We start from the raw sequence: 11,537 nt of genomic DNA, 5'->3' as shown, positions 1-11,537 counted from the left end.
TTTACTTGATGGACCAGAGCAATGTTGGCTGTGGAGCTGGAGTTTATCTGGAGAAATTTCAACCAAGCTGCTAAGGATAGGAAAACATGCAAGTAAGGCAGCTGCCAAAGTAAGAATTTCAATGTGATTTTGTGAAAATATCTGTCTGCACAAGCCAGCAAGCACTGAGGTGGGAAAGAGGAAACTTGCATCCTAACACAGTTTCTGCTCTACTGATAACTAACTGCATGATCTTTGCCAAGCCCTTCCCTTTTCCTGACCAAGCTCCTTATCTCTGCCATGTTGAATGGAAGTAAAATTCTGGTAGCCCATAAGTATGGTTTATTTGATTCACATAGCCTTCACTCTTCCTTCTTTCCTTTTCCCCTTCCTTTTTTCCTACCTGCTTCCCTGCCTGCCTTCTTTAATTCCTTTCTCGTCTTATACCAGAGTTTTAGGCAATATAACATTTTTGGTCTTTTAACCAAAAGAGTCTTGAGCATTTAAAAACTCCTTATAACAACAAGCTAGCCCTACACACCTATTAGAATGGCCGATATCTGTAATACAGATACCACCAATACCAGCAAGGAGGTAGAACAATAGGAGCTCTCATTCATTGCTCATGGGAATACAAAACGGTACAGCCACTTCAGAAGACAGCTTGGTGGTTTTTTACAAAACTAAACACACTCTTACTATGTGATCCAGTGACTGTGCTCTTTGGTATTTACCCAAACAAGTTGAAAGTTTACGTCTACAGAAAAACTTGAATGTGGCTGTTTATAGCAGATTTATTCACAGGTACCAAAACTTGGGAGTGACCAAAATGTCCTTCAGTGGGTGAAATGATAAACTGTGGTACATCTGGACAAAGAGATGTTATTTAGTGCTAGAAAGAAATGAGCTATCAAGACCTGAAAAGACATGGCAGAAACTTAAAAAAGCATGTTACTAAAGTGAAAGAAGCCGCTTTAAAAATGCTGCATACTGTATGAGTGTAACTAAATTACATTCTGGAAAAGGAAAAACTCTGGAGGTATTAAAAAGATTGGTGGCTGCCAGGGGGTTGGGAGAAGGGAGGGAAAAATAAGTAGAGCCCAGAGGATTTTTAGGGCAATGAAACTATTCTGTGTCTATCATGATATATCTTAGCTTTGTAAACCCATAGAGTATACAACACAAAGAGTGAACCTCAATGTAAACTATGGACTTTGGAGGGTAATGATGGGTGAATGTAAGTTTGTCATTTCTGTCAGATGTACCATCTGGTGAGCGATGTTGATGGGGAGGAAACTGTACATGAGGCTCCCCGTATGTGGGGACAGGAAGTAGGCAGAGACTCTCTGTACTTTCCACTCAGTTTCTTCTCAGTTTTGCTATGAATCTAAAATTCTCTAAAAAATAAAGTTTATTAATTCAAACATATTGATTAGCTTTTGGAATTGGAGAAGCCATTTGACACACTGGAAATAATATGACCTTTGGAATCAGATTTTTGAACACATACATGCTTGGAGGGGCAGGAGGTTTATGGGAAACCTCAATACCTTTTGTTCAATTTTGCCATGAACCTGAAACTACGCTAAAAACTGTCTATTAAAGTGCTCGCTTTGGCAGCACATATATTAAAATTGGAATGATACAGATAAGATTAGCATGGCCTCTGCACAAAGATGACACATAAATTTGTGAAACATTCCATATTTTTAGATAATATAAGAAAGGGAATACATATATACACACACATACATATATATATATATATATATATATATGACTCAGTCACTGCTGTACATCAGAAATTCGCACATTGTAAATCAACTATAATCAAATTTTAAAAATTATATTAAAAATAGGTAATAAATAATTAAAAATAAAAAATAAAATAAAAACAAAAGAAACTAGGTTACTTTACATATAACTCTGTTTCCAGTTTCTCATGAGAAATTAGAAATCTGACAATGCAGAGCTCAGGTCCTCACATGGAGGAACCAGAAGAACGAAGTGGTGCTGCTGCCCTTTAACACGGGGTCCATGTGCCTCTGATGACCACAGCCCTCACAGGGTCCCCCTCATCCACTCATGTCCTTGACCTCAGCAAGCACGTTGGTTTGTGACCTAAGGGATTTTAGGCTTGTGATCTCTGTGATGCTTTCCTTTCATCTTGAAGAGTCTATAATTCTCCCTGGGCAAACCGATAATTACATCTTCATATTGCCATTTCAGCAGTCTGGCAAATAAGCTGGAAAACCTTAGTACAAGACCAGACTTAATTAACATAACCAGACATGTTTTCTTCTCCAGGTTTTCCTTGTGGGTGGCTTCTGTACCATGTTTATCTTTCCACGTCTTCCTTGGAAGACACTGACTTTCTCTTTAACCGTCATAGGCTCATAACCAGCTGATATATTACAAAATAAATTGACCTCCTGCCCTCCTTTAGAATGGATTCTTATTTTTGAACTATGGAGTATGCAACTTTAAAACTCACAATGCCATAGCTTGAGAATTTAACCAGCTCCAGCTCAGATAGCTCCTAAAATGATCCCCTTATCTTTAGGGGAATGATAGAGATCATTAGGCTTTTTCCTTATTCTCATCCCCATTTCCCATCTATTTTTGAATGTGGGAAGTTTTTTTGTTAACACTTTTCCAATACACCACAGAGGAGGATCTTCAAGACCATGTGGTAAAGCTTGTCTCTGGAGGCAGAATTAGTGTTTGGGGCCATGAATATTGTGGCAATTTCTAGTTTAGTGCATATGTCTGTGGCTCAAACCCTCTAACTGACATTTTTTTTGGTTGGTTTCTGAATGATCATACTTTGAAGCACTGTAAAAATCATTCCTTTCCCTTTCTGAGATAAATGACTTTCGGTGTTCCTCTTTATAATACACAGTACTTACCTTGTGCTACACAGCTGCCATCAATTCTCCCTCTTTTTAACATTCAGTCCTTTGCTGATCTTTGAAACAGATGTGTCATCATCAAAGTTACCAGGACCTGAACTTTGCTACTGTTTTTAATTTACTGTCTTGTTTCCACTTCCGCCAATGTGTACTCTTCTTTGATTACTGTTGCTAAGTCCTGATTATTGTTCTTACATAAGTGATTGTCTTAAATAACAAATGACATTAAAATTGATTAGTTTTCTGATAGGGGTTGGAGTTTCCTCATAAAATCCGTATCTTCCAAGATTTTGCCATTTTCTAATGCTTACTCATTTTTGTGGGAAAAAACTTGATTCTCATTTTACTCTCATTTATGGATGCTATAACTGACATGAAATTTTTGCTTGTGGAAAGTCACCTCTAAAATTAACTTGTCTGACCCCTGACATGTCCCACTCTGCTCAAGTTCCTTAGTATTTCACTAGGGAGACTCCATTTAAGGGGCTCTTCCAGAACAATTTTTAGACCAGCCTGATGAGTTTTCTAGCAGCTCATGTAAATCGATCCAAACCAATGGATCAATTAAATGAATTGCCTTTATATCAAGCACTTTCTAAAGGAAAAGAGGCCTGCTTAACTTGGATGTTATAAACAGAGAAGAAAGTGCCATTAACTATGAACTTCTCATTGTCATAAATTTATTATACCATAGGTTAATTTTAGGGTATCGACATTCATTCTTTCCTTTGGGACAGGTATTGATTTCTGTAACTGCTGATAGTGGCTCCCCCCTGCCATGCCTCAGGGACACAGGGTTACCTTTTCATGTCTCAAAGAGATAGCAGAGTAGATTTGGGTCTCTGAGCAACATCTGATCAGGGACAGTAAAGTGCTGCCTATGCAGCCAAGCAACCCTGATTCATAATTCAGGATTAGGCCTTTCATATTGCTTTCATCAAAGCTCTACCTATCTGAAGAAAATCAGCTTTTCACTATCCCCTCTCCCTAGCAGACGAATACATGATTTTTCATTACCTCATTTCTTGATAAGATACAAGTCTAATTATATTGACTCATAGCTTTACTTTGTGAGGGAGACATATTTAATAAATCTTACCAGGTCTCCTAACCAGTACAAAGGTATCTTTGATTTGTGGTGTATTTTAAGAGAAAAAATATGCATGAATAATTTTAATGACTTAGAACAGCAATATCTGGAGGGGTAAGAGCTGAGACTATGGAAGTAGACACTTTTGATTTGAGTATTGGCTTCATCTTTGCTTTTAATATGAGTGCAGTCACTTCATACATGTGTAATCTTGAATAAGGAACTTATCCTTTGCGGGCCTTAGTTTCTAAACTTGTAAAATGTGGATAAATAATACATTCAAATTTCATAGGTTTTCTGCATTGAATAAATGTGTCTATTTATATGAAGGGACTTAGAACAGTGCCTTAGAATGAATTAAAAAGAAACTCTCATTATTTCAAACCTCTTCATGGCTTGGCTTACATTCTCTTCCATTTTCTTGGATAGTGTTCATTATACGGTTAATACCACCCAGTAGTATTTTGAATGTAAGTAACATTCTTTTTTTTTTGTTTTGCCGCAGAAGACTTGTTTTTCTCCTTTCTGAGTAGAAACATAATTAAATAATTGGAATCTTTACCATCCCCATCTTTGTTTGCAGCTTGTGTTTAACTTGTCTGAATGTGCTGGGTGTTAAAGAGGACAAAGGTGGCACATATGGTATTTGGAGGCCAAGGTGACTGGGGTGTGGTAAGTCCAAGATAAAGCCATGTAGTATTAGTCACTGAAGCTACATTTCCTGGCACACAAGAACCTATAGGAAAAAGATACAATTTCTAGAAAAGGACAAACACTTTGAACTAGCCTTAGACTCATTTCTCCAGCTTTTTTTTTTTTTTTTTACAAATAACTCATCAGGTTTTTTTGGAATGCAGTTTTGTTTTGTTTTGTTTTTTTTTTAAATAGTGATTGGAAGGGACTAAAACAGGAGGTAGCTGAAATCATGTTCAATCATGGCTGTGGGTTTTTACAATAAAGACTCAAAAAAATTTTATGTTCTTCTGAGTTGGCCTTGAGACAATGAATGTGTCGCTTACTCTCTTTGAGTTTCTTACAATTTTCCAAGCTAGATTGGTCTCTTTGTTCACTAATCTGAAAACTCTAGGGAAACAATACCACTGAGCAGTGACTTCAATATTGGTATCATACTTAATATAATGAAATTTTAAAATGCATGCATGTGAAAGGACATGATAAATTTTAAAATGTAAGGTGACAGTTATGGTTACTCTTTATTAATCAGCCAGCTTTTATAAAGCTTCTACTCTAAATAGGTGCTAAGTAAGAAATTTTGCCCAGATTATTTCTCATCTATACTTTCAAATTTGTAAAATAGGAATGATAATATTATTTTACAGATAAGTAAACTGAGACTCATAGAGGTTAAAGTAACTTTCCCCTGACCTACTTGTAATTATTTTATACAATTAAAGAATATTATTTGCATGCACATTGCATGAAAGTGACTACTATCGGGCCACTTACTCTTTTTCATCTGCACACATACAACATTTTCTCAATATTGTTGTTTCAAAAACACAATGAACTTCTCCAAAAGTTTTTATTTTTTATTTTTTTTAAATCATCTTCCCAGCCTCCTCCCATTTTCTTTCTCCAGATTCAGCTCGATCCCATCCTATGACTCAATAGTTATTTCTATCCTGCACAAACTGCTAGATTTTCACTTTTGCACAAGCTCAGAGGTCCAGTGGAATGCCTAGCAGAATCAGATTTATTTCTATCTGGTAGCTCTGACTATAAAACTCACAAGAACTTTTTATTCTTCTCTTGATTAAAGGAATGTTTCTCTTATTTCTAAGCTCATCATTCCTCCCAGAAATTTACCAGCAAATACCATATGATATCACTTATAACTGGAATCTAATATCCAGCACAAACGAACATCTCCTCAGAAAAGAAAATCATGGACTTGGAGAAGAGACTTGTGGTTGCCTGATGGGAGGGGGAGGGAGTGGGAGGGATCAGGAGCTTGGGCTTATCAGACACAACCTAGAATAGATTTACAAGGAGATTCTGCTGAATAGCATTGAGAACTATGTCTAGATACTCATGTCGCAACAGAAGAAAGGGTGGGGGAAAAAACTGTAACTGCAATGTATACATCTAAGGATGACCTGACCCCCTTGCTGTACAGTGGGAAAATAATAAAAAAAAAAAAAAAAAAAAAAAAAAAAGAAATTTACCAGCTTTGTAGACTTTCACAAAATTTTACAAAATTATGACAAAAGCATCTTGGAATGTCCCTGTAAGTACTAGCCAGCCTCAGTGAAATAACTGACTTGTTACAATGTTGCTCAGTTTTCTGTAAAGGTTTCCCACCCACAAGACCGCAAGGTGGTCTAAAGTTAGGAACTGTCTTCCAGGTAGAACTGGGAAGAGGAGTTCAAATATGATATGGTCATGTAAGAGAGGCTGGGGCAGTTGTGTGTGCTGCAATTCAGAATTCTGAGTGATCACTGCTTATTTTGAAACCTGTGCTATAAGAGTATAATTTTCCTATTTCTTTTATAAATATCCAAAATACTATATTATGACTTATTCCATAGGAGGGCAATGTTGAGCTGCAGAAAAATCCTTGCAGTTTTTTGCAAAAGAACATATCGAACTGATTAATTTAAAAATTAATGAATTGCAACAAATTTACTAATTTAAACATACTACAAGATGACAGTTACTTAATAATATCCCCATGTCGAATACTGTCTGGTTCCATGTTTGTCATACTGGTAGTTAATTTGTAAATTGATGTAAATTATCCTTGTCACTCAAAGCCAAACCATTGCTGTCCCTTTGGAGAAGGCCATGTTCTCTGTGCAGATTTTCTTTATTCTAGAGGCTGGAAATGCTTAAATTCTTTACAAATAGAGTGATGTTATTTTATATTTTTATGAATGGTCTGCTGATGTTGGCTCTGCTTAAAAAGATAAGAATTCTTACAATTCAGATCTCTAATCTGCTTCAATACCCTTCCTCGGGTCAGAATTTGAGGTTCCCTGTAATGCCACAATGAGGCTTTCAGAGAAAAGGTTAACCAAATGTAATGTTTAAAATGAATTATAGGAGTTTCCTTGTGGCTCAGCAGGTTAAGGACCCAGCGTTGTCACTGCTGTGGCTGGGGTTGTTGCTGTGGCATGGATTTGTTCCCTGGCCCGGGAACTTCTGCATGCCGCCTGTGGGGCTAAAAAGAAAAAAAATAATAATTTGCTTACAATTAAAAAAACAAATTAAAGTGAGTTATAAAGAACAAAACAAAATCAAATTTCAGCCAAATTTTGAGCTATTACCAAATTTTGAGTCATGGGCGAATGCAGCACACTGTCATTTCAACTTGTAGGAAAGCAAGTCTGTTTTGAAATTTTGAAGCAAGCATTGCAAATAGACTTTAAATATAATTATGTGTTTTTGTGAGAAAGTAGCAAATTTTGTGTTCCTTTGAAGCCTTATCAGACTCTCCTAGATTAGAAAAGCAATTTCTGAACATCTATATGTTAGATTTATCAAAACATAGTGATATGGGTCTGGTCGTTGCTGACCTAACTCACTATTTGGGTGCAGAAACATGGCACATCTTGTCTGTGGTTTAGTTCCTGAGTCCATGGAAGCAGCAAATTACTGGATCGATAATAATAAAAACTAGCATTTATGAAATGCATACTGTACACCAAACACTGTTATCCAAATACTGTTATGAATTTATTTAACCCTCACAACAATGCTATATGTTCTATTGTTAACATTATTTATTAAACAAGGAAACTGAGATGTAGAGTAGATTCATAAGGTGTTCAAGGTTGCAGAGCTCCCCAAGACAGAGCCAAGCACACTTTAGGGGAGTTGACCCTTGTTACCACTTCCTGGTTAAAAGTAGCAAGAATCAAAGATTGGAAGCGGTGATGCATGTTGTTTCAGTGTAAAGGGGAAAAATAAAATATTGCCTCACATCTTTTGTTTAATATGATACATCTGGGTAGAGGTGGGTGAATGGGCATAGGCAAGGGTGCCAATGAGGAACAACATCCTAAGATTTCCTCTTTCAATCTACCTGCCTGTCAACATTTATGATGGCAGATTTTTTTGCTCTTTTTGTATTAAAATAATGTGATAAATGGATTACAGTCTCCTAGAGGATGGAAATTGGATCTCCTAATTTTCTGTGCCTTTCATTACATCTAATACACTAGATGGATATGTGGAAATGATGCATTTGGGAAAATAAATAATTAATGACTAAAAAAGTAATTACTCAGGGCTGAAAGGCAGGTATCTATAAAGTCAAATGCAAAAACCCCTGACACACATCTTTGGTTGGAATTTTAAATCTGAGTAATATCTTTAGGGTATTTATTCTGTTTGTTTACAATCAGGAAGAATAGTTTGAGTTTGAACAACTATCTGGATGATTCACTTCAACCTTATTAGAGAAAGTGGCTTTTAGATAATGGTCAGTGGGTGTATTTTTTTTTTTCCTAATTATTTACTTTAAAAAAGACCTCTGATTTCCCATTCTGAACTTTAAGATTCTATGATAATTTGAACTCCATGTGAGTTCCCAAATGAACCTTGTTAGCATATATGTAGAGAGCTCTGTCTGACCTAATGTTAATTGACAGTTCTTACCTAGAAGTAAGAAGTACTGTATAGTTCCTGCGAAATTCAAGTCAAGCACTGCATGCTCACCTTAGATAGGACATATATTTATTAATTCTATGGAATTTAGAACTCTATATAAACTAGTACTTTTTCAAGAAATTACACACAGAGGGTAGTTTAGTATAGCAAAGAAACCCTTTGGGGAAGGGAATACTGGTGTACCCCACAGGGTGTATGTGTGTGTGCGAGTGTGCACATGCATGCATGGTAATTGAAAGAAAAATAAATGTAGAATAAAACACAAAGTAAGGAGTATACATTTTATAGGAAGAAGACAAGAAAAGAGAAAAATTCTGAGACTAATCAATGAAGGCAAAGGGAAGGAGAACGGGATGGATTGAAGCAATTTGCACAGTAATTTCCCCATTTCCTTGTTCATTCTCGGCCCATTAATAAAGAGTTCTAATTGAATATGTGCAGCAATAGAGCCTATAGGTCATTTCAATGACTCTGCAGCTGTGTGAATATACAGTGGAGGTAGTGCTGTAACTTGGCTAACCCTGTATCCCATTGGGCTGTAGGGTTATGTTTTCACATCCTTTCTGGCCTCCATGCTACATATATGTTTATACAAATCAGTTAATAATAATTGGCTGCAGTCATTTCCATCACCTAACTTATTCCCAGAGGCATCATTCTTCCAGGTGGAAATTAGTAAATTTCTTATTCAAATTTGATTGAATCCAGGACAACTCACAGCTGAAGAGATCAGCTCAACTGAAGGAGGGTAACAAATATAATTTTATCTGTTGTAAGTTTACTAATTTTAGTCCAATTTCTAATGATTTGGGTTTCCTGGGTTTTCAAGGTTAATTGAAACAACTACCAGTGTCACTGTGAATGCCTGAAAATTTCACCAAAGTGAAGGCTCATGTCCTGTCTTCATGAGCCTTTCTTGGTTGACGCAATTGCCTTATTAGGTAATTCGTCAGGAAAAATTCCTAGGAGACAATTCAGGAAGCAAAAGACCGAATCTTGGCTCAGCTATCTCATGATTAAAAGATAAAAATATTTTAAAAGTGGCTATTATTTTTTTATATCTAAATAAGGTGTTTATTTTAGAATAGTTTTTAATTTTTTTTTTCTTTTGGCTGAACCTGTGGCATGTGGAAGTCCCTGGATCAAACCTGTGCCACAGCAGTGACCCGAGGTGCTGCAGTGACAATGCTGGATCCCTAATCTGCTGTGCCACAAGGGAACTCCCTAGAATAGTTTTTAATTTACTGAAAAGTTTCAAAGATAGTGTAGAGTTTCCACACACCATGTCCAGTTTTCCCTATTGTTAAGATATTATTACTACAGATGAACCAATGGTGATATATTATTATAAACTAAACTCCATACTTTATTTGGATTTTATTAGTTTTTATCTAATGCTCTTTTCCTGTTCCTAGCAAATTACATCTAGTCCTCATGTCTCTTAAGGTTCCTCTAGGCTGTGGCTGTTTCTCAGACTTTCTGTGCTTTTTTATGACCTTGACCCTTTTGAGGTGTACTGGTCATGCACTTTGTCGAATGGCTGATATTTGGGTTGATCTGATGTTTTTCTCAGGTGGGTTATGGTTTTTTTGCAGGAAGACCACAGAAGCGAAGTGCCACCCTCAACATTGTGTATTAAGGGTACCTTCTAGCAACATGACCTATCATCGAGGATGTTGATCTTGGTCACCTGCAAAAGGCAGTATTTGCCAGGCTTCTCCACTATGAATTGGCTTGTTTCCCCGACCCTACTTCCCAAACTGTACTATTTGGAAACAAATCACTAAGCATAGCCTACATCTTAAGGGTGGGGAATTAAGCTTTACCTCCTTAAGGGGAGAATATCTCTATAATTAGGAATTTATTTGTAGGGGAGGTTTTATGTATTTAATCATTTATCTCATTATGGACTCACATATATTTTATACTTTGAGCTATGATGAAGTATGTTATTTTTTGTTGCTCCAGTTGTTATAACTTTGACCATTTTGAGCTCTTTCAATTGATTCCAGTACCCTCTGCACATATTGCCACCATTGTCTTCTCTTTTGTGCATTTTCTTACGTCCTGGCATTTCAAGATGCTACAGGCTTATTTTGCCCTGTCTTCTAGGTGAGATCGGAGAAAATTTTTAGAAATAAGGCATGAGCACAAGGTGCACAATCATTTGTTTAAGTTTCTTTTAATTTATAAGTGGTGGATTATTTTCTGTTGGACATTGCGGAGAAATGGCTCCTTACTTTGCCTCCAAGTGAAGAAGCATGAGACACCTGTGTATTGAGGGTTTGTTTCTGTGCTTCCTTTGTGTTTTGTCACATTAGTGAATTATAATCAGTGGATATTCTTGAGGATCTTTTCTTCTTTTCCCATCTTGAAAACAACTAGAAAGTATGTCATTATTCCTTGTGGACAGTAAGAGTATGTGTATGGATTCCAGGTTAATTTTTATTAAAAATCACTTCAGCACGTGTTAATCATTTTTACTTTTTATTTTTTATTATTTTTTTTTGGTCAGTAAATAAATTCTAGAGTTTGTTAGAGATCATCTAGCAGGACTTCTTTTTAGAAGCCAAGTTATAAATTGTGTGACTAGTCTTATTAGGAAATGGTTTAATCCTTCTATTTTCTGACGAATAAGCAAAGGGAAGTAAGGAGAAAATGTCATTGTATTGATGTAGAGAGTACCTGAGATAGAATAACATAAATAAAAGTACACTGTAATTTAAAAAAATTGTTTACTCCATAATCTTAATTTCTCACGACATAGATGTGCTGACACTCATCTTGTTAGCATATTTGGATAAGTAATAATATTGGAATCATTATCAACAATTGTGTAGAGGTTCTTTAAACTATTAGTCTACCCCAGTTTCATTGCACTCTCTCTCCCCCCCCCCCCCATTCATAGCACTTACCAGTCAGGA

General features: G+C 36.2%; 1 non-coding gene across 1 annotated transcript; it reads left to right on the top strand.

The window, feature by feature from the left end:
* Positions 1-1,583: 1,583 nt before the first annotated feature.
* On the top strand, positions 1,584-1,690 carry LOC146397521 (U6 spliceosomal RNA). Its single transcript, XR_014825417.1, has one exon. It is a non-coding gene; the product is annotated as a U6 spliceosomal RNA (small nuclear RNA).
* Positions 1,691-11,537: the final 9,847 nt, after the last annotated feature.

The sequence above is a fragment of the Sus scrofa genome, chromosome 13, assembly GCF_054392235.1.
Source record: "Sus scrofa isolate SSC_HxYL_T2T_F1_AM1 chromosome 13, Sscrofa_HxYL_maternal_Yorkshire_Landrace_v2.0, whole genome shotgun sequence".
NCBI classification, from domain to species: Eukaryota; Metazoa; Chordata; class Mammalia; order Artiodactyla; family Suidae; genus Sus; species Sus scrofa.
Note: the sequence above shows the minus strand (reverse complement) of the source record. Positions and strands in the feature narration are given on the sequence as shown.